The 24,554-nt window shown below is 42.1% G+C and overlaps 1 protein-coding gene across 9 annotated transcripts in view; it reads right to left on the reverse strand.

Annotated features, from left to right (window-relative positions):
* Nucleotides 1–24,198, reverse strand: part of FAM110B (family with sequence similarity 110 member B) — a 116,029-nt gene extending 91,831 nt beyond the window's left edge. For 6 of the 9 annotated variants that reach the window (XM_055799257.1, XM_055799250.1, XM_055799255.1 and 3 more), the window contains exons 1-2: nt 24,092–24,198; nt 18,782–18,890 (exon numbers count right to left, since the gene is read on the reverse strand). The gene's annotated coding sequence lies outside the window, so the exon portion shown is untranslated. The remainder of the gene's footprint in view (nt 1–18,781; nt 18,891–24,091) is intronic. The other 3 variants (XM_055799249.1, XM_055799252.1, XM_055799251.1) reach the window with 3 other exon arrangements.
* Nucleotides 24,199–24,554: the final 356 nt, after the last annotated feature.

Below are 24,554 nucleotides of genomic sequence, written 5' to 3' on the forward strand. Positions count from 1 at the left end.
AGTCCAATTCTCTGGGAAGAAGATGTGCAAAGCTTTGACTTAGGGTCAGGCCACAGAGTCAAATATATGAAGAGGACATGAATCAGAGATTATTTCTAAAACTTCCTTTTCAAAGCAGAAGAGAATAAGCACCAAAAGTATTCATAAAAACATACCAACAGTGAAGAAAAGCCAGGTACAAGAGCAATATATAGTACCGTACAGACTTCAGCCAGGCACAGATGTGCTGTCTGCTGCAGCAGTCAGTCCTACTCCTTGTCACCAGCCAAGCTTGGGGACCTGGCTCAACTTTTGGCTCTCACACCCAGGTTTCATCTGCACCAGACGTAAGGAGGGGAGCTCTCCAGGACAGTATGCAACTGGGAAGTACTCCAGGACGCCGCAACTTTTGACCAGCCTGGGGACTCAGTGAGGCTCAGGTCAACACTCCTCAGAGTACACACACTACAAACTTTTCCTGGAAACTACATTAAAGCATGATTGTTGCTTATTAAATATACCTAATATTGGACTACAAAAAACTACAAGCAGTTTAATGCCTGCCTTTGTAACCTGTTTCAATACTTCACTATCATAGTTGATAAGAATAGTAAAATGGTATCACACTTGCAGGGAAAAAAAAAAAAAAAGTGCTAGGTATAGGATAACAATGATCTAAGTAATGAAGCTGCAGAAGAGGTCCCTGCATCATGCTCAGCGATGCATGAAGATAGGATGTCTTACCAAGAGCCCTCCTCCCTGGACCACAAGAAGTGGAGCCCATCCCTAGGCCAAAGGCTCAGTGTTCAAACGCAGTAGATGTTTTAAAAAGCAGGAATTAAACACTGCATGCCAGCTCTGTAAAGTCTACCTTCCATGGGGGCAAAATAAGATTCTTGTGCTGCACACCACAATTCTGAGAAGCAGAAAAGGTAACGACTTCATATAGTGATGCAACTCGACCTTAGAAACGGGCTATTTGAGGCAATTCTGTACAGAAGTAAAAAACACTGAAGATCCCTTTATTATTTACTTTGTTTAACACTAGTTATCAAAATCTGGTTATTGATTAGAAGATTTTAATGAAAAAACGTATTATTACTATCCAGAATTTCAGTGTAGTGCTACAGCACTTCATATCCCAGAGGAAGCGAATCCAGGCAACTGCTCCACTCCAAGTAGCGGGAAGCTGGCAAACACAGGCAAGGGGCAAGCAGCCAAACCAACTACTACTGTTAAGAGTGGTATAAATCAACAGTTTGAATCAGATTTTACACTTCCTTTCTGAGGACTCAGCCACTTACTGCTTCTTTTCTAAACATTTATCAACCTTGCATCAGGTCCCTATGGTAAGGCAGAAAAGTGGCAACAGCTGTAGAATACCTCCATCAGTTTGACCTTGATTTGGGCCTTGATTTTTTTTGTCAAACGTCAAACCAGGAGAGAAGCTTAAGAGACTATATTCTCACACTGTTCTCACAACTCATAGCCATAAACTTTTGACACTTTTCTTATACCTTAAAAAAAAAAAATATCAAGTAGTACATCAAGCAGTCCCACAAAGGATGACAGCTGATAGGGCTTGCCACGTGCATAGTCTTCCTTTGATAACTCTTATCCTCATTTAAGAGTGCTGAGGTCAGGGAAGAAGGAAAGAGCATACAATATTTTTAAAAAAAGAATCTTTCACAATAGGAACAGAGTTCATGAAGCTGATAGTTATTTCACAGCAGCAGTCAGAAAGGAAGAGAAAGGACGCATGGGAGGCTACAGCTTGCCAGTTGCATGTCATCGGTCCATAAAGCAAGGTCTCTCTTCTACGCTGAAGCCAAAGGGCAATTAAGAGATCATCCTACCCTGTCACTCATTCTGAAACTACCTAGCAATTCTTTTCTAAGAAATAGAGATGAACCACTAATACCTGCACCGGTTAATCTTTGGAATTGCAAATGATCTCAAAGTTAACAAAATAATGCTGGTCATTTGGGTTACAAGAAGATCTCCAAAAATACATGCAACATTTTTCTTGACCAAAACACGTAGTTTTCACAGGAGGCACTCATATCACAGAACAGTCAGGGTTGGAAGGGGGCTCTGGAGATCATCTAGTCCAGCCCCTGCTAAAGCAGGTTCACCCAGAGCAGGTTGCACAGGAGTGCGTCCAGGAGGGTTTTGAATGTCTCCAGAGAAGACTACTCCACAGCCTCTCTGGGCAGCCTGTGCCAGGGCTCTGTCACCCTCAAGTTCTTCCTCATATTCAGAAGGAACTGCTTTCATTTCAGTTTGTACCCCATTGTCCCTTGTCCTGCCACCAGGCACTACTGAAAAGAGCCTGGCCCCATCCTCCTGACACTTGCCCTCCAGATATTTGTATGCATTGATAAGGTCCCCTCTCCTCCAAGCTAAACAGGCCCAGCTCTCTCAGTCTTTCCTCATCAGGGAGATGCTCCAGTCCCCTCATCATCTTTGTAGCCCTCCCCAGGACCATCTCCAGCAGTCCTCTGTCTCTGTTGAAATGGGGAACCCAGAACTGGACACAGGATTCCAGACAGTACTCCAGTACAATACCTAATGATGTGCATTTTGACGATTCCAACAGACTAATAAAATGTCAGTAAAGCATTCTCCCTGTAGAAGTTCCATAAGATTTGCTATAGCAGATACACTGATGTTCCTGCAGAAAATTCTGTGCAAGTATCTACAAAGATAGGCACCCAAGCACATATTAACCCCAAACATTGAATTTGAACATTATGAATTGTAAGCTCAAATATATGAGACATCTAAGAGGATGTTTGTGTAACATATGAAATTAAGTATCAAAAGCACTAAAGACAAAAGGAACAAGCTTTAAAATGAAGTCCAACACCTAAAGAGATTTTCTACCTTTATCTTTATTGCAGTGCTATCGTTTCTACTACTACATTTTCATACTGTACAAACAATGCATTTAAGTTTCCAGTTATTATGTTTGTGTGCTAATAAAGAAAGGGGATAAATTTTGAGAACCATGCCACCTCAGACCCTGCTGAAGGGTTTCATATGATGCAGTTCAGGCAGAATATGTTTTAATTTGCTTGCCACAAAATAGGCAATGATTATTTTAGTACACTTTAAAGAAAAAGTAGTATACCAAAAGTCACCATTTGGTCTCTAACTATAAAAGTTACAATCAAATACATGGGATGTGAACAATTTGATAGGTATACTTAAAATACACTTAACATTTTTCTCTCCTAATGTATGTTTTTAATGATCTTGATAATTTTTGCTTGGTTTACATGCAAATTACCTAACCATGCAAGTTAACTTTTTTATCCAGCAAATTCCAAGTGATTTCCAACATACCAAGAACTGTTGGGAACAAACTTTCTTTGTATTGACAATACTTCAGCACTTACACTGCATAGCAATTTATTCGGGATGTTATAATTTAGTCCTGTGTGGGTGTCAACTACCTCACTTCAAAGTCTGCTTCACATCTACAGTTGTTATTCAAGAAAAAGATGCAATTATATTAGTCACATAGGCTGACTACAATGTCTTAAGGCTTCTGCACATCTCGCTTGGGGAAGTTAGGACCTGCAGCTCCACACATTGGAAGACTCTCCCTAAAAGCAATAAATACAATGTTTCTTGTTTTTTGTTAGCATGAAACCAAGTTTTGCACAGCAGGTAAGGTATCGTTGTCAGGTCCCCTAGCAGCAGACAGGCAGGCTTTCCAACCTCCCCCACATCCGCAAGACCTTGGGCAGGAACAGGAGAAAAGGGAAGTGTCAATACAGGAGTTCTGAACACAAACTTCTTAACTTAAAATGACCTTTTCTCTTTCAGTTTTGCACTCCTTGATAAAGCATTACACAGGGGAACACAGACTAATTCTCTAAACCTCCACATTTGAAGGAACTACGCCAGAAAACCTCAAGATACCAACACAGATGGCATCTAACAACCTAATTTTTTTGTCAAGTACAGCAGCCATAGCTTACAAACAGCATGTTTTAGAGCAGCCTCTTATCTTGATTTACAGAACTTGCAAACTGATGGAAAATTCATTACATCCCCTGTGTAAGTTCTTCCAAGATTAATTACTCTAATTTTACTACCTTTGCTTTGGGTTCTAGGGTGACACAGAAGCTTAAAGGAAAATTAAAGGCTTCATAACAACGATTTTCCCCAAGTTTGTTTAAACCCCTAATGCAGTAGATTACTGCAGCTGAACAAGCCAAGAATTTCCCTGTTGTTCCAGTTTACATATTTAACATCACTTCTCCCAGTTTTCCCAGTTTACATATTTAACACTGGGCTGAGGCGCTGTGGAACCAAACACACAGAGCAGTGCCTGCTGAGGAAAAGCAGCAGGAAAGCTAGACAAGGCCCAGGGAGAGACTTCATGTTTCAGTATCTCCCAAGGAATTAAAACAAGAATTGGCAAGCTTTCGTACTTATTTATTTTGCTGACAGGGATGTTTTCACAAAAAGAAAAAAATAAATTCAGTCCTACGGCCAGAGTTTGTTACAGCAACACCACAAGTCCTGTTTTGGGTGGAAGGCGATCACCCGCTGCCAGGAGGCCGAGGCGGCACCGCGGGCTGGGGACTTGGCATGGGGCCTAGGCTGGGCAGCAGGCACACAGCGCGGGAGAACACCCAGGGTCCTCGGCCCCAGGCATGGCCCCGCACTGAGAAATGCACAAAGAGCACGGCCCTGAGAGCTTTTAGGGTGGCAATCAAACACGCGGCAGGGAATGGGAACGTTTTAACACCCCAATAGAAAGGGAAATGCTCCCACTGGTGTCTGAGGGTAGCAGGTTCCTTCCCCACCAGTGCTGCCCCAGTCAGGAAGCTTTCTAGCCATGGAAGACTTTTTTTTTTTTTTTAATAAAGCCTTAAGTTATTAATAAGAATGAAATCTCTTGGCCTAGATTTTTTCCAGCTTTAAAAAAAAATATCCCTATGCACACACACACAACACAGCCTTCCTCTACAAGCACTAACATATTATACTCAGCATACACCAGAGCACTTCTAAACAGATATTTCATAGTGAAAACAAAAGCAAAAAAAAAAAAAAAGGCTCTTCATGCCACTCCCTTACCCAGCTCTGTGTAGGAACATGAATACAGATGATGTTTGATTAAAACAGAAACCTGAACCCCAGGTTGAAAGTATTTACTTTTCAAAAGCATTTTACAATTTGAGTTTCTTTTTGCCTGCTGTGATAATTGATGAAAACTACACAGGGATTAAAATGAGCACAGGTGCGTGTCTACACAGTTCAAAGAGATTTGATCTCAAATGAAAATAAAAAAAAAAAAAAACCCAAGAAAAAAACCCACCAACCAAACCCCTGAGTACTTTTAGGAATGGATTTAACACAGCCTAAACAAATAAGCCTAGATTAAAAGTAGGGTTTTACAGTGCAGACTTCATGTTACTAAAATTTAAAATTCTTATTTTATAATGTATCAGAAACTTTTGCAAGCAATACCTGATTTAAGCTGGTATTAACAGCCCGTCATATCATAGGGGTTGAAGTGGATCCAGAGAAAAAAATAAAGGCACTAAAAGCAGTAAAGAGCACTAAAATGCAAACAGGCATATGTAACAACAGACACTTGGCACTAAATCAACATTATTTTTAAATTTGTGAGAGGTAAAAGGAAAGCCCATGAGCTGAGAATATTTTACTGCCAATATACAAATCTGCACAAAACCCCTGCTTATTTTCTTTGCCAATTTTATACTGCTACAGCTGGATCACAACTTCCTTGCACCCATGAGGTCAGAAACCATTTGAAAAGAAATGCATGATACAGCTAATCTTTGTGCCAGCTAATCATATCTAATGCAAAAAACGTGAATTTCCCCATTTTTCTGTCCCAGCCTCCTTCAGCAAAGCTAACTAGCACGTCACTAATCCCAAATTTGTTGCACTACTTTGTTAAACAGATTTAAAAGACAAATATACACAAATCACACAGGATAAAGAATTTATTCTGTGCTCAAGGCTTATTGCTGAGCTTCTATGAGAATCAAAAAAACACCCATCCCTCAATTGTACAGAAAACAAATTTATTTGCCTCAAAGGCATGCCAAGACTATACAATTATGCAGGCATTTTTATACAACAGCTATTTTCTTGCCTAAACTACCTAAAACATTGTTGCCACATTAACATGTATTCAATCTTCTTTTATAAACAGAATCCAGTATATTTTTAGGCCTCTGAGTAATAACAGTAGGAGATTAAAAATATATGGATCAGAGATGGAAGAACTTCCTTTCCCTACCTCTCCCTCCATGCAGGGGGGCAGCTCAGGACTCCCTCAATGTGGGACACAACAGCTAATTAGCAGGATCTCCCAACAGGCTTAATTCTCTCTTTAACCACCTTTTTGAGTAGTGAGAATAAGGGAACACTGGCCATCATTCTGCAGAAACACATCAGTTAAATTGTCAATATCTGAAATTTCCACGGCTGCCGTATAACTACACTTACATCCATACATTTTCCTGCATGTCTTAGCACAGATTTATGTTTCTGTAGCATCTACTACAGTGAGTGCTATTACAAATCTAAATTAACTCCATCTCCGTGTCAAATATCTTACTGACTTACAGGCTTTGAAACCTCTGAAGTTTTGACTTTAGATTTTCCGTATTTTCACACCAACCCTCAGAGGTCTCACCACTGCACAAAGCCCAGTCTTTCAATAGACTGGTAAAGAAACTGAAATTAAGGCATGAAAACCTGGCCAAAAAAAAAAAGTAACACACCGCAAACATATGCTTCTAGTAATTTTTTCTTTAAGCAAAAGGCCATCACATGCCATTATTACACAATTTGAAAACAGTTCATTTAAATTTCTTAAGAGTACCAAGAAACTCATTTTCTTATTGCTTAAACCAGCTTGTATGCTAGATAGAGTTTTAATTAATGATGACAGATTATTTAATAGATCCATAAATACAAAACTTGAGGAAAACCAAAAAGAAACTGTGTAAGAAAAAGTAGTCTTTCACCAACTTCTTGATCAATTAAACATATTGGTAAACAATTTAGCTGCAGGATTTTGTCTTGACCAATATTAAATTTTAGATGCAGTTCAATTTCTGCAAACCACATTTAAAACTGCAGAGATCCTAAAAAGTACAAAAAGAAAAACCACTAAAAAAAGTGATCAAGTTATTTTTCACATTTCACAAAATTCTGCAGGTCAGTTCAGAGGCAGCCCTGAGGCAGACAAAAACTGGTTTTTTTATTATAGGATATCAACTGTACATAAGAAACTGTATATATTTACTGTAGAGTTTAAAAGTAAGCAAAAGTTGACTAAGGAATTCATCGAAAAAAATTAAGACTTCAGATCCTAAATAATTTAGATACTTTGAAATAACCTAAGTCCAAAATTGCTGTCATTTAGTTTTAATTACCAGATAACCAAATCCTTTTATTGCAAGAATTTGCATAGCACATGGCTAATTACTATTCTGTGAAGAGTCTTAAGGGGGGGCGGGGAGGGAAGGCATAAATCTTTACATAGCTCATCAATACAATAAAAATCAAAATAATATTGTTAGTGCCTTTTGGTTTGTGTTTGCTGGTGTTTGAGTTTTTTTGAGAGCAAGTATAAATAAAAACCTGCTCTTTAACACAGAGGCAACTAAACAGGAATAAGACTGTAAAGTGAATCTGCACAGGAAACCCAGGATTAGGGCTGAAACTCTATTCTAATCCTTCTGTCCACAGAGGTAGCAGTCACTAGGCAGCATGTGGTTTGGGCATGCACCTGCAATACACAGGCCGGATTTAAAATACTTACAGAAAGATCAAGCTTTGTCTGAGAAAAGTTTCTTTTCAGTTTAGGAAGTGGACTATCTACCTTCCTCAAAAACAAACAATAACCACACACATTAGCTTGTCAGTAATTCTGCCAGAATGATACCTGGATGCTACACATGTACACTCAACCCATCATTCCTGGGAATGGACTTGACAGTGAGAAAAAAACTCAAGAAAACAGAAGAAAAACCTCTTGTTGCTAACATACTAAATAATTCAAATTGACAGTGTCATACCACACCACTACTCTGTGAACTTTGCATTACCTTTTGGTAAATTCCTGGATTAAGTGAGGAAATCTAAGCACTTGCTAGAGGTCTTCACAAACTGAGGAGGGGAGGAGGGATCCTTCAAACAAAATGGAACTCCGCTAACAACAAAATAACCTTAAAAGATAGTATCATTTATCTGGTGCTGCAAAACGACTAGTAAAGAGCAAGGTTCATCTTTAAATACCATCTCCTTTTGCCTCACACAGTCTTTTCTGGTACTTTTATACTACAATGTGAAGCAAAGTTGCATTAGGTGCTACAGCTGGAAACTTCCAGCTGGGCCTGGGACCTCAGGAATGCTGTCTCTCACTGGGAGCTCTCCTGGTGCACCTGGAAGCTAAATGAATGTCAGCCATTCTGAAGTACAGGGACCTATTTTGTTTCATGGAAAGACAGGTCACTGTTAAAAGTGCATAGTGAGGGGTTTCTAAATCCTGTGATTATAGGCTTCGCATAGAGCGCAATAAAAAAGGAGAACCACAGAGAACAATATACTTTCCAGTGCAGCAGCTTTGAGAAGTCTCCACTTTACACCGAGACTGATACTACTGCCTTCCATCCTAAGCCGTTTTGTCATCGAATTTTAAATACCAAAGTAGCAAGAGACCATTTGCTTACATTTGGTGCTGCTTCTCTTGAAGTGGAGTAGAATTTAATTGGCGAGATTTGTCCATAAACTGGCTTCAACTCCTAACCCATTTGTAGCCAACGCTGACATAATAAAACCCCAATTTATCACTGAGAAGTGGAAATGTTTGCGGGCTATTTTCTGACTGTTCTCCCTTAAGCATACATGACAAGCCAACTGCCATCAGGGCTGGTTTAGTACCACTTCATATTCTACCACGAGGAATTTTACTTGTCTGAAGAGTCAACTGTGGTCCACCAACAGGTATCACAAAGCAAGGGAGATGTAACTTATTTGCATACACCGCACCCATCCTTGCTTGTTTGAAATGAAGCTACAGGATCACGTTACTAATATACAAAGAATTGTATGGTGTTCATTATTATTTTAAAGCATCAGACATCAGCTGCCATATTTGAGCTATGAAGAAACTGTCACAGGCAAGTTAACAAGCTCCTAAAAACTGGCACTCACTGAGCTGATACTAAAGGACATGTGGAGAAATAGCACTTCAGCTTCCAAACTGAAGACTTTTACATAATTAAGATATGTAAATAGGGATAAACAAGAAAAGCAAGAACCATCTTTGAAAGATCTGGCTATATCTGCAGCTACTTTCCTACTTACAAAGCCACATCCTTGATTTTCAGCTTAGTAAGACGAAAGGTTCAGACAGTTATTTTGTATCTGGTATTATTACAGTGTGATGTTACTGACAATCAAGTACTAATACTAATGGTTATTTAAAAGTTCATGGTAATTATATAACTTATCTTTTAAAACAGTTTACTGTATTAAATGCTAAACAAATTTATCTTGCATAAAATCAAGCCAAAAATGCAACAAAGCATCTTCACTACAATTCTGTTTTTTCTCTGAAAAGCAGAGTCATTGTGTTCTATAAAGAGAATGAAGTCTCTAAAAGAAGACTAAATTATTTCTTTCTCAAAGGCAGGCTCTGAAAAAAATGCATTAAAAAAAGATTTTATTCTTGGCTCAAATACGAACATTCGGGAAACAGTACTTTTGAGCAAGGACTCACCCACTTCAAGGCAGAAGAATTTATTTTGAAAAGCAGTGTGAAATTTCAGGGGGGAAAAAAACCCCACACGTATTTTGCACTTCCCAGCTTTTGGTAGTTCTCCAGATAAGACAAAAATCTCAAAATAACCTCTTCCCCATATAACTGTTTTCTCATAGATGCTGCCAAGCTATCTTATACCACCAGCAAGAACTTCTACAAGTAAGTACTTCCAGACAAAGCAACACAGTGACAGGCAGTAATTGAGAAGTAAAAGCTTTTGAGGTATTTTAGGAGAGTTACCTGAGAGGGCAACCTGAGGAATATGTTTCACCAGGTTCCCACCTCACACTGCCTTGTCACCAGTCCATTCAGTGCCCTTCAAAAGATATGGGGGAGCAACACCACAGTTTAGGACTTGTGGAGAACCTCTCCAAAGCCCAGGGCAGGACACGAGTTTGAGCCCAGCCCTGCCGCTAAGGACTACATTCCTATCATACCTAATGGTCTTCAAAGGAGCAACGTTTCTCCTTTGGCTACAGACCATGTACTGTAACTGTCTCCCCAGATTTGGCCCAAGCCAGCTGCAGAAAGGCAAAGCTCATCTGGAGGATTAGATCAGGTCCCTACAGAAACATTTAGGACTTTTAAACAAAGAATATTATTTGTGTGTGTACACATGTGGACACCATCATATCATGGCAAAAATATCAAGGGATAGGGAGGAGGATTCAGTCTTTCATGTCCAAGATGACTCAATGCTACCTGCGGACATCTACATAATGTTTCCTGAATGTTGAGGAATGCTGCAGGTCCCACCGTCAAGTGGTGCAAATCGTAAACCAGAGCTCTCTGTCAACTCCTTTTCCCTGTCTCACGCACATACATTTTCCTGGGAATGTTACTTTGTGTATTGCCAGGGTGTTTTGGATGAAGGGTTTGCTACATTCTCTTCCCCTACAATGCAAAACCTTGACTGTGACCTGCAAGTGCTCTGCACCGTTGGGCTCCTTGCCCATCAGCCCTAGGAGTCAGCTGTGGCTCTCCCACTGAGCATTCCTCACAGAACCAGAGGTAGGGGACACCACAGAATGGAGGAGGGATGGCTAGGTAGACCCCATGGTCCAACCCAGAGGCCAGCCACACCCCAGTCCCAGGGGAGAGGCAGGCCAGGCCACATACCACAGGCTACTGCAGGAAGCCCGGACCTGGGGCACAGCAGGGAGCCGTAGGGCTTCCCAGGGGCTGTCCCTTCTCAAGAACATCAAGAAGCATGGCCATGAGGCACACCCTGCTGAAACGCCAAGCCCAACACACACGTCCTGCCATCAAGACCAAACGGAGGACTATGGAAAGACTCTGACCCAAGCTGGCACTCAGCCTCTGCCTCGCTGCACATGTGTCTTCATGAGCTGCTTTTACAGCAGGAACAGAAAAAACCAGCATCAGATGGTGGCTACTTTGACAAAAGTGTCAGTAATTACTACACTGGGCACCGGCTCATGCTTCTTGATTTCTTTCTTCCCTTTTTAAATATCTATGCCCTGAAATGTACATAGGAGTAAATTAAGGCACTTTTATTACATGGGTCAAGTCCTGACCTGTTCATCTATATACATTAGCATAAAAGTACTACAGGCATCAAAAATGAAGGATTAATCATTAGTTTAAACACACATCCTGGAGATTGTTAGAAGGAAAAAAAAAATCTAACTGAAAAAAATTTAAGACAACAACAGAAAAGTAACAATGGAGACAGAAAAGCAGTACTTAGAATCTTCTTGCCAGGATGATTTTCCCTTCTGACTAGTTAGTTGTATTTTATGAGCGGACAACATAATAAACCAGACATCTTCATTTTACATCACTTTACATTTCATATGTATTCAAGCTGAAGATCAGCTATATAGTTCAAGATAATCCAGATCGGTTTTGAAATGTACTTTTAAATCATCTGAAAAAGCTGTACACAGGTTTCCATGTCGAATACATTCCCTTTTCATGAAGAACACATCCCTTCTCTTCCCAATTTGGAAAATAACTGATTAAAAAGAAAACATTATGTAATTGAGAAAAATTAAGCAGGTACATTCTGCAATTTCTCAGCAAAAGAAAGAATTTCTCCTACACTTTCAGCTGCCAAAGCCTGTGAAGATGTGATCAAAGACATGATAATAAAAAATTTAAAAAAAAAAAAGAGACACTGGACAGCACCCCAATAGCAGACTCCCTCCTTTCTCAGGAGTCTTCAGAGGTACCAAGCATAGCAGCCAAAACTAACCCGGCCATACTCCGGCACTTTAATTCCCTCCTCCATAGCCTTACCAACCTCCACATCTTCCTTTAGCCTTGGAGAACACTCACTAGAGGTGCCAGTGAAGTTTGCAGGGCGGCAACCACAGAGTTTCCTACTTTCTCATTTCTACTGTTATTAATTGTCATGCCAATGAGCTAGTTGATCATGGATACTAATTGTGAGGGCTGTTTGACTTGATGAACAAGATAAACAGAACTCAAGTGAGGTATGTCTCATTGTCAGAGACTGCAACCTTTGCAGGTATGAAAAAGTGAGTTCTGACATTGACATTAGAAAAATCCCAGCCTAGGAAGATCTGTGCAGCTCTGTCTAACCCGGCAAAGCAGCTTCAAACACAGAGGGGAAAAAAAAGCTGTATCCACGTGACTGTTACACAGAAGAACAAGAAGATATTTTCTCCACTCCAGCACATCAGTTATTCTAATACCACTTAAAGTGGATTTTAGAAGTTTGGTATTCTATATATTACCTAATGAGAAGAGAAAGGTATTAAGGAAACAATGGTAAATCCACTGCTGCAACTCCAGAATTGTAATGTAAAAAGGACTAAGTGCAGAACTGGTTTATTGCTTCTTTCAGCTCAGTATGTTATGGTACCAAATTATACTTCATTGAAGGAGGACTTCACAAGGATTGCTAGGACTCTTCAGCCTGGTTCAACATTGAGAACAGCTGACTTCATTTTCAAATATTAGATGGCTTTCACAATTTGCACTTAAGTTGAATGAAGTATTCTATGAAAGCAAATCACACTGATTAAGGAACAGGTTTTGTTTCTCATTAGAAATTCAACTTTAAATTAGTGGAAGTTCTAGGCATGGGAAAGACATGGCAGAAAGACTGGAACCTCACAGCAGCCAGATCCACATTAGACAGTATCTGTAACACAACTTTCATAATACGAACTTACTCCTTGCCCTCCTGCCAGACTTACACTGCAATACCTTCAGACTCAAACCGCAGCACTAGGTGACATGCCACCAGCCTGCAGCACTGCAATACTAACTAACCATGTCTGCTCCTAAGCCACAGAACAATTCTTCAGTGCAAATACTGCCAGGGCTTTCCAGATACCTGTTGTCCCTCCAGTCTCCACTTTGCCCCACCTCAGCTGCAACACCTACAGGAAACAGAGTTCTCAGGGGAAATGTTTTGACCCCACAGCAAAACAGGAATGAAGGGTAATGGGAGAATTAGAATGGATTTGTAGAGAGGGAAGTTCTTCCACTCCACAGCTCCGCTGACCCCTCTGACCAAAATATGTAATATCATCCTGCTATTTTGGCAGTGAAGCAAGCAAGTCATCACTAACATTTGATTAGTATTGACCGTAACAGCCCAGGAGGCGAATATCCCTCTCTACTCCCTAGCTGACCAGTGCAGCCCACACAATGCAACAAAATGTATGTAGGAGGTGGAGTGCGAGGACCTGATTTCATGCTGGGGCAGGGCACCTTATAAAAAGTCTTTTCAGTAGCAGTCATTCAGAAGTAATATGGCAATCAAATTAGTTGACTGCAACAATCCAAACAGCATCATTTGATACCTTCACAGCAGTTCTTGGATAATGAGTTCAGAAGGAGAAATCCTATCTTTTATTAAACCAAACATATCTGGGGGACAGGGCGTCTCCCTACAGCCTTTGCCTGTTAACATTTTAGGCCAACTAATGAAAACACTAATTCTTCTCAGCCAGCAAAGCACGAGTTAACTCAACTTCTGTCTCCCCCCTAAGCCTATAATTCTCTGGTCTGGTCTTCATGAAAAGCACTTAAAAATGTTTCAAACATAAGGTGAATACCCATATAATCACCTCTGCACATGCCTCTCTGCAAGTGGTGAGGACAGTACTCCAGAAGACACCACAGAGCACACAGTTTCCCTCCTGGGCACCAGAAGGACAAGCAGCTGTACCTACAAGGTTAAGGTACAGAAATAAGTCCAGGAAGCAACATGTAGGTTTCACCATCATGCTGTGGACAAGCCAGTCATGAGGACGTGGCTGTTTCCTAGCTGCACAGTATCAAAGTCACAGTGATTGCACAGGTTGTGAACACAGTGAAGCCCAGCACACACTGCAAATGTTCTCACAGCACAACCTTTGGGGACAGAAGGGAGACAGAGGCAATACAGAGCACAAACAGAGGGAATGTCAAGCAAAGTCCAAGAGCTGCCTGACATGCAAGGAGATATGTGAGGTGTTACTGGACCCCAGGGAGGCCACCATACTCCAAATTCTCCACATAATGCTTACAAAGGTGTCCTCCAGGATGGTCCTATAACCACTGTTTCAGTCCAGTGCCTGACTTCCTACTCTACAGAAAACAAGCACTTACCTCCTGGCATTAGGGGAAGACTCCTTATTTTTTCATTCACATTCATCATTTCCTTGGAAAAAATTCTTTCATCCCTGATCCTTTCAGCCCACATAATACAGGTGATTGAGAATAGTAGGCCACTGACTCAATTTTGCATTTTTATGACAGTTGGGAGAAAGTCTGCTGCAATAATTTTATTCTCTCTCATCAGCATTCCTGTTCTTTAGTATATTTTCTGCACAAAGCCCATGCAGACAAACTAGCAGGGTGGTATTCCACTTAGCTCTCGGCCTTTATGGTTCATCCTCTCACTTAACACTTGTTTGCTGTCAGTTGCAAGATTCCTACATCAAGAGAGAGTAATTCACAGGTCTGCCTAGTGTACCAAGATGGATTGCTTCACAACTGCAGCCACAGCATCAGAACAGCCCAAAAAACATAGAACCAAGAGATTTTTAGGAATAAATGGCTTAAAAAAACCCAAACCAAACAAACAAAAAACAAATTAAAAAAAAAAAGCCCAGCAGAGAGCAGCTGATTTTTTCCATCTCTCAGAGCTCTGACATATCCCATTTAAAATTCCATTTCCGACAGTGACAGTCCAAAAAAGCTCCAAGAAAGGTACACAGCAAGTTTTTGCCCTGAATGCTACCAATCATACATTTGCCAAGTGAAAGCCATATGTCTATTTGTGTGCATTTCTGCAATGCACTTTTCATTCATTAAGATGAGAAATTGCTTCTTTTATGCAATCTGCTATCACTCAGATAGCAAAACACTGTGATGTCTGGTAGCAGGCTTGCTGGTTTTGGCTTTAGTAGGGGTTTTTTTCACCACCCCCCCCTCTTCCTGTGAGAGGAAAGCTTTTCCCAAAGGATTTAAGCAATTTCATAAAACAAATGTAAAAACAAAGACACTTTTGTTTAAGGACCGAAGGTTTTGTTTTGTTTTAAGGGGGATGGAGGGGGAAGGAAGAAAGAAATGATACTGATCATCTTTCAATTGCACAAAAAAAAAAGCAATACCTCATTCCTAAAATAGAAACTCTGTGATAGCACAAACTTGCTATAATAAACAGGCCATCAGAAAAAAAAAAATCAAGTTCAGATTTTTTTTAAACAAACATATTCATTTATTTCAATCACAAGTGAACACCTCAAACCATTACAGCAAAGATCAGAGGAAAACAACATTTTCTCTCCAAATTCAAGTGCTTACATTGTGCATTCCTGTATGCTGTGCTTCATTAGTCAGTTTCTCCTTTTCCCCACAGTTGATCAAACGGGAAGAAAGAAGGGGGGGGAAAAAACAACAACAAACCAACTTGAAATGTGTGGCTTTAAACACACAAACATTTGGGGGACTCATTCCAGTTAGAACTTCTAAAGCTTAACCTAATATGCATAATTTCATTTACTGCAATAGGATCCAATGCTACAACAGGAGTAACCCCCTGAACTTGCACAGCAAATGTTGCAAGATGAGGACAACACAGCAACAATAAAGAAGAAACTAACTAAAACATCTGAAATCCTTCAGCAAAGCATGTGCCACAGTCTTGCAGGAAATCTGAGTGAGCAGACCTTCATGTCTGCAAGTATTCCCCAAGCATTTATATAAACACATTGCAGAAATCTCATGTATTGCAGAACTGGGATTCTGGTTTCTGATATTAATTAATAGCAGATATTAATTAATGGAATTAACTGATTTATAAGTAAATGCCCAGATATTGTACCACATATTATGTAGAGAGAAGTCTTGACAGCCACAAGTGATTTTCAGTTAGAAAATATCGTCTATCTAAATGCAGCAAAAGCAATCCATGAAGTCCTATTCATGCTGCCTACCATTTAAATTCATTCAGGATTGTCACTCACAGCAATTACCATTCAACATGTAAAACTAACACACTGGGAAAACTCAACAGTAATATACTTCAGTAATATCACAGCTCAGAAAGGCAAAACAACACAGACAATAAGAATCTTGCAATTAAATACAACACACAAGTGAAATTATCACATTTTAACTACTTGTACTTACATGACTAATTTACAAATGTTAGTATTAAATTTGAATTTTTCTAAATGTAGTCTTGAAGTATATGCATGCATGGGAAATGACACAATGTTCTTAATTAAGAGATTAAAAAGCTAGTCTAAAACCATTGGAGGTGGACAGGAGAAGTAACAGTCTGTCAAGCATATCACATCAACATTACTTTCTATATATATAAAGTACAAATAAAACGTATATTATCATCATAAACTGAAAAGCGGTTTACCCAACCATTACTTAAATGATTCTCCTCCATCCTAGTTTAAGCTGCACCTATCTATACATGCACATACACACACAAGAAAGTTTTGTTCCTAGTGACCCCCTGACCTTCCAAATGGTAACATGGACAGATGAACTTGTCAAATAGAGAAAGACAACATACAAAGGTCATTACAAATCCAAAGGTCTGGGTCCACTCCTGAATTTGGGTAGTTTATTTTAAGTGACTTGTCTAATACCATATAGAGGTACCAGACAAAGAGGAGGAAGACTCTGTTACCGATGATGTATTCACAACAGAAGGACACTCCTGTTTGCACAAAAAAAACACCATGTGGAAATCTGAAAGATAAACCACTAGAAGGCTGCAGAACAACCTTTCTTCCGTCCACAAGTCTTCTTTTTCTTTGCTTTGTTTTTGAACTATGCAAGCCACTGTAATTTACAGATACATCTAAAATGTTCTCCTGCAGTTTAAGTTCTGCTTTGTTCCTTCTTCACTGTAACCTCTCTTCATTCAAAAAGTGCTTTTCTAAACAGTGCAACCCCAATCAGTGAAGAGATACCCCAGTTACATTACACCGATGATTAAAACATCAGCTTTCCAATGTAATTTGGACACAAGTTAACACACATAGTGAGTTAATGTGTAATATATAAGCATTTCTCCTTCATTTCCCTGTTCATCAGTTTGTTCATTCACAGTCTTTCCATAATTCTCATTTCCTCAATCACATCTTCTCTCTTCTATTCTTTCAGGTGTGCATGTTCCAGGTTTTACCTGGGTCTCTTATACCACTTGCTTCTTACTCCAGTCCATTTCTCGGCTTCCCAGACTGACCATGCTCACCACAAACACACAGTTCCTTGACCTATTAAGAAGAATCATATTCCTTTCTACTTGCTTGAGCTGCAGACAATACTGGATGCTGCTGTTATCTTCCCTGTCCAATAAAGTCTTAAAACATTTCCTCCCATTTCTTAGTGCAGACTTTTCCAAGACTTCAAGTTGTAACAGGAAATTATTTGAGTGATTCTGTTTTTAAAGAACACAGCAAAGCATCAGGAGACAAATGCACTGCTCTCTGATTTACTAGAGACTCTGAATTTAGGTTGAACCTCTCCTTTGTAAATCTGAAATAACTTTTCCACCTCATCCATTAATATTTGGAACTCAAAGGCCGTCAAGTGAAAGACACTATACAAATGCAAAGCATAGCCCTTGTGTCATCTTTTTTAATGATACTTTCAACACTTATATAAAAGAGCAATAGGAGCAAATGAAAAAACACAATAAGCGAATAGCCTAATAATACATGCTAAAAGCTACCAAGACAATAAATTCAATTCTTCCCTGGGATTGTTAAATTATTCTTTTGATGGCTCAACACAATCTCTTCACGTTTATTTCCTATGGGGGATGCTGACACATTGAGCTCATTACACAGCTCCTCTTCAGAGAAGAAACACAAAAATACACATGCATTTAAAGCAAACGCCTGAAATTTAGTAGTTCAGATTTTTAATAAACTACGCTGGAAAGGAGTTTGCAACTGGATTATTCCTAAGGAAGTACAACACCTGCCTTATAAATTCAAAACAAATAGACATAAAGCAATATCAAGGCACTGATCTTGCTTTGATGTATAAACACACTCAAAGCACCTTATTATCCTCAATGATTCTTCTCAAGATAGCTCCACACAGATGACACACAGTCTTCCTTTTTGAAGGGTCATCTCAAAACTTCCAGAAGTTTGACCGGGCATACAAAGCCCAGCTACAGGAGACCTTATAAACGGACAGACCCTGATGCTACAGCAAAGATCAAATTAAGTCAACATGGCATAGCCTTCAAACCACACAAACCATCATTACGCTTTCTATGAGGCACATGTCTCTTCAGTGTGTACCAGACAAGTTTTCACTAGAGAAAGTGTCTGAACTGGCATATCTCATACCTCAGTTTGTTCCCAGCAGTTAAGTTGTGTTGGCTTTTGTATATCTCTGCATCGGTGCCTAGATCAAGTACTACACTTCAAAACAAAGCCATAGACAAGCACGCATCCTCCCAGCTGGGAGCCCCCACTCTGGGTCTTCAGCAGTCCTGCAGTTTACCTCCTGTGCAAGGCTCTGCCCAAGTCCCTCCCAAGGCAATGCCTCCAATTCCTGTTCCCAGGAGCACAGTCCTCAAACAAGAGGATGCAGGCAGTGCCACAGAGCACTCCTAGACCAGAAAGCATGAAATCAGGCAAAGGATAGATATGGGCACACACTCAACAGGAAAGCATAATCCTTTTATTTATTTATGGGTTCCAGTCAGCCATCCTGACCTTCAGCCTGAACCTCCATTTATTCATCTTCTGTCCCATGCATGTTAATTTGTGGTTATCTTTAATATTTTATGAGTTATACTTTATTCCAGTCCATTGTACATTAAAAAGAGAAGAAAAAGCAGCAGCTACTAATGCCATAGATGGGGGGCTTTCCTTGTTATAAATTCCCTTCACTATCAAGCAACTGCACAACACACACTCCCCAAAAATAAGGATTTCTGCTCATCATACCTCCTCCACTGAGGTGCTTTCTATTTGTGTTGATTAGTAGTGAAGACCAAAGCATGAAAGTTTTAGTAGCTTGAGTTACCCAAACTGCCCATTTCCTCAACAGTCACATGCAAGCTTAAACACTGAACTGGGACTTGAGACATACAGCTGGGAGGGCATCCAAAATCTGAGTTAAGAAACTCATTCTGAATTCCCCATGTACAGTATTCTAACATTCATTCAACAAGCCATCAAATCATCCTGTATGTCAAGTTTTTAATCCAAAATTACAGATGAGCCTTCAGTTTATGACCCTTCCTCTGCTCCAAGAATTTGCCCCAGGGAATTCATAAGCAGCTGCTATATCCCATCTCTGCCATTAGTAAGGTACCAAAGCCAGTGTAGCTTAAGTTTTGGTCTCTCATCTAACTCCAGACTGTTCACGCCCCACCATCTTTGTAGTCTGCACGCCCTTGTACGTGTTCCGCTAGAATTTAATATTTTTCTGTACACAAGTGGCCAGAACTATGTACAGTATTTGACATGAAGTCTCCCTAATTCCTTGCATAATAACTTTCCTCCTCCACTGAAGAGCTCTCATTGAGTATCACATTTGCTTTCATTCCATGCTCACCATCAAACAGTCTCACCCCTGTTTGACTATGGTATTCAGGCCTTTTCCTCCAGGCCTGTTTTAAGGGATGACCTGCCAGCTGATAGCAGATGTGTTGTTAATAATCATTCAGTAGATAACTTTCCTTTTAGAGCTATTTAACTTCCTCTCATTCCTATTGCTTCAGTCATCACAGACATTCTTCCTCTGCAATAATCCAACCCCATTTGGTGCCGACTACATTTCCTAACTTTGCTTCATCAGCAGTCGTCCTTTGCATAGTTATCTCAGCCAGTATGGTAAAGTAAAAAGACCAGCACCTCACTAACAACAATCCAGAGCAACAATTCCTTTATTTGTGCAGACACAGTCACAATTTCTCCTTCAGGAGACACCTCACCATTCCTTAGCCAAGCCCCATACTTCAAATTTTAGTGGCTTTCATTGTTGTGCCCACCATGGTATGCACATATCAAACTGAAGCCTTCTGCTCCCTTCATCTCCAATTTTCAGTATTTAACCAGTAATAATATTACTTTAGTCTTCCATGACCTAATTGTGGCAAATCCATGATGCATTTTATCCTGTTTTCCACTTATCTTTGTATACTTAATTACCATTTCCATTCTAAATTTGTTCTAAATCCTTGAATGCTATTGAGACTAGAGTAAAATGTGTGACAATTTCATTCTCTTCTCCTTTTAAAATAAATACAAGTACGCTTCTTTTGCTATATTGTTAGCACAATTGCTACATTCAAATTGACAGATTACAACCAACCTTTCTTTTTTAACCTGGCTCCAGTGTCCTGCACCAACTCTTCCAGACCCCTAAAGCACAGACCCTTTGCTTCCTTAGTTTGACTGCATTAAATGTGAAAGCAGGCATAAGACATTTATTCCGGTCATTTGTTTGGCACTCTTTCTTTCTCCCATGTTCAAATTCTCATCCCTATCTAAAACTGGTTGCAACTGCTAATTTTGGAGGCATTAGACATGTTTTTCAACTATACTCCGGTCCTCACAACATCATAGCCAAGTTTTCTGCTTTTCATTTTTTTTCCCCTCTTCATCTTAAATTTCTTTGTACTCTTGCTTTTGCAATTCACATGCTATCCCTGCAGTTTCTGCTCTCTGATGATCAATCCCCTCCTTCACTTCATTCCTTACAGGCTTTCCAGTAACTTGCAGTATCTTATTCTTGCAGCAAGGTCCACAGCTCCACTTGGCAAGCTTTTCCTCCTCCTTAAAATGCAGTTTCGAAGTAGCTGTTGTACCTTCCACTTACAGCAGTCCAAGCTTTTTCTTTTTTTTTTTTTTTAAACCTCTACCTCCTACAGGTCTTCAGTCCTGCGGACTTCACAGACTAGTTCCTCTAAGTTTTCAGAACTTGCCTGCTAAAATTAAACTTCCTTGAACTAAAAACACTTTGTAGCTGACATATACTTATCCTTCAGTTTAATTCCAAATTATTAACTTGTGGCTAATCAACACATGTGCTTAAGGCCTTGTGAAACTGAGCCGTAACCTAGCAGCCGAAAGCCAGATCCAGCATCAGCCACAGAGAGACCAGAGGCATTCCTTACCCAGAGTTCAAAGATTCGCCCTCTAGTTCTGGGCAGGCTGTAAACATGAGATTTCATTTACTCTGCATTCCACTACAATTAATGGCCAAAATCCACCCTATGATATTTCAGTGCACTGATTTCCAATCTAACTATGTCACCACTGGGAAACATACTTACAAAAAGTACATTTGAGAAACACCCCCCTTTTACACACTAGCACAGTGTCTCAAATGTGTTCTGTAGCTCTGAGTGACCAGAACACATTTGCAAGGCTACATTCTATAATTTGACTCAGTTTTGACTCACTAGATCAACGTTAGCCCTCCAGATTTTGGAGCATGACATGAACCTTTAACAGAAAACCATCTCTCATCCACTGGAAGACTTCTCCCATATGATACACCTCCAGCAAAAATTTCAGATCTGATGTCTCCGATGTGCACGCCACAAGCCTAAGGGGAACAGGGAAGGAGGGCACTGACGGCCAAGTGCTACAGCAGGACACAGAACCACTCTGGCAGTGTCAGCAAACAATCTCCATATGAATCTAGAAAACACCCTTTTTCTCTTAAATTTAGCTTGTGACAGAATTTTCTTAACGTGGATGCACTGGCATGAGGGCAAGTCAGGCCTTCTGTGCAACAGAGTGAACTTGCCAGCATAGGCTATCAGTTCCATCGAGGAGGCAAATCACACTAACCACCACATTCCTGGTATACCTGCATCTACACTGCAGCACCCCGGCACCCGCCTGCTACCTCCTGCCCACAGAGGGGAAATGAAAGTACCACAGCGTGAAATATCAACTGACATGATAAGTTATTAACCCACACAAAATGGGGGCCCTGGCAGGGCATACAGTTCTGCCAGCTCTAACAGCCCCAAATCATGGCAAGGGCTGCCTGCCATCTCTGCAGGACTGATGGTGGTCTCTGCACCCACCTCCCCTGGCCATCATCAACAACAGGTACATCTCCCCAGGGAGCACATTCATGCTTTGGTGCCTTCTGCTTTCATGACCAGTCTCACCAGCTCAAGCCAAGTGTTTGTGGGAGCAGGGTGTTCAGACACCCTCTGAGCCGAGGGGCACAGTGCTGGACACTTTGAAAAAGCAATCATTGTTAGTCACACATGAGGAAATAACGTACCACCTTTCACTCCAGAAGTGCTTAAAAGTGTTTTATCTTGTTAATTCTAGGTCAGTTGAGCGCATGTGTGGTGTGGATTACACTGACCCTTTTAGAACTCTCAACATTTTTAAATAAGTAGGACACTTAACATTAGACACAGCCAAGCTGTGCACCTCCTGTACACCACGCACCAACATCAGCCAGCAGGCTTTACGGGCAGAACCAAGGACAAGTTGCTTTATAAGGCATGACTCTTACACCACTGAAGTACAAATGCGAGGTAAATTATAAATAAATCTGACCCACTATCATATTAAAACCATACAAGCATTCTACAAAAAAAAAAAAAAAAAAAAGAGGAGGTTGAGCTGAAGTGACCTTTGCAGAGCCACCCAACAAACCAGTGGCAGATTTACAGACACAGCAAGTATTTACAGCTAAGTGATAAAAAGGTCTACCTTGTTAAAGATAAAAGTTGTCTTGTTTCTTACAAAACACAATAGCATTGTCATTTTGAGCACAAAGGGGATGTTTCACCCTTAAATATCTGAACCCAGTAAGTGCAGTCTTTAAATCCAAGCAAAGATCAACACACAAACGGCCATAAAATTCAAGTTTAAAGAAGTTAATACTGTTGTCAATGGGGATGTTAATTTGTCAGCACAAGGTCTCTGAAAGTTTTAACCTTTTCTCTGCCCTACGAGCTGCCATATGTATCGGACCCTAGGATACGCGTAACTCCATTGATTTCCCTTCTCTTCACTGATGCCTTGTCTGAGTAGGGAAGAAGGAGGGGGGGAAGAAAAACACGTATTCAAGTAAATTACATTTCGGTCGGATAAGCCTCCTCCCTTCTCCCTACTAAAGTTTTCTTTAGGTCAGATTAGCACTTTGAAAGGACACCAGGCACCGGCAGGCCCGGTTTCAGGCGGTGTTGTGACAGCTGCGGCGCAGACCCCGCGCAGGGCGAGCGGCCATGTGCTCAGCCCCGCATCCCCCGCCCGCGCACCCCAGGGCGGCACTCACACCCCGCACCGGCCCGGCGCGGTGCAATAGCCGTCGCTTCCCGCGGCTTTCCCCCGGGCCAGATGCTCTCCCCTGCCGTGAGCGAGGCACTTCGGAGGAGGCAAACCGCTCTGGCCGCCCCGCACGCAGGCTGGAGGGGGGGGGGGGGAGGGGGCGCCCCCGCCTGGGGCGGGGGATGAAGCCGGCTCGGTCCCGCTTCCGCGCGGGGCACCCACCCCGGGGGCTGCTCTCTGTCACCGGAGGCAGCCGCCCGCCGCGCCGACCCCCGGCGGCGGGGCAGGGCTGGGCTGGGCAGGGCGGCTCCTGCCGCAGCGCCCAGCGGGGGAGAGCCCCCCGCCCGTCCCCGGGGCAGCGCGGCGCCGCCAGCCCCGCCGCCAGCCGCCGCCTGCCAGGGCCGGGGGTGGGGGTCCCGCCCGCTCCCGCGCCCGCTCCCTGGGGCCGACCCCGGCAGGCAGGGAAACCGTTGCGGGACGGCGCCGCGTACAGCCCCAGGACCCGCCGCGCCCGGAGCAGCGGCCCGGCCCGGCGCCTCGCCGCCGCCCTTACCGTCCTCGCCGGCACGGCGCGGGAGCCTCCCGGAGGAGCCAGGCGAAGCGGAGGGAGCTGGGGCCGAGAAAGCCGCCGCCGCCGCGAAGAGGAGGAGGAGGAGGAGGAGGAGGAGGGGGCGGAGGATCGGCGGCCGAGGGGCGGGGCCGAGGGGCGGGGGAGCCGAGCGGCCGGCAGCCGCCTGCCCGCCCGCCGCGCCGCCGGCGCTTCCTCCCGACACGCAGCCGGGCCGGGCCAGGCGCAGGGGTCGGGGCGTGGGGCCCGCCCAGCGCCGCCGGGGGCGGCTGGCGGAGCGGGGGGCCCGGGCGGGCGGGATCGCCCCTTCCTTGGCCTACGCCGCGCAAAGGGCGCCCGCCGCTGCCGTCTTTGTTCGGCCGAGCAGCGCCCCGGAGGGGGGAGGCGGCAGGCGGCGAGCGGGGCGCTTCTCCCACCGAGGATTGCTCCTCCGGCCCTGGCAGACGCG

The sequence above is a fragment of the Falco peregrinus genome, chromosome 3 (genome assembly GCF_023634155.1).
Source record: "Falco peregrinus isolate bFalPer1 chromosome 3, bFalPer1.pri, whole genome shotgun sequence".
Lineage (NCBI taxonomy): Eukaryota > Metazoa > Chordata > Aves > Falconiformes > Falconidae > Falco > Falco peregrinus.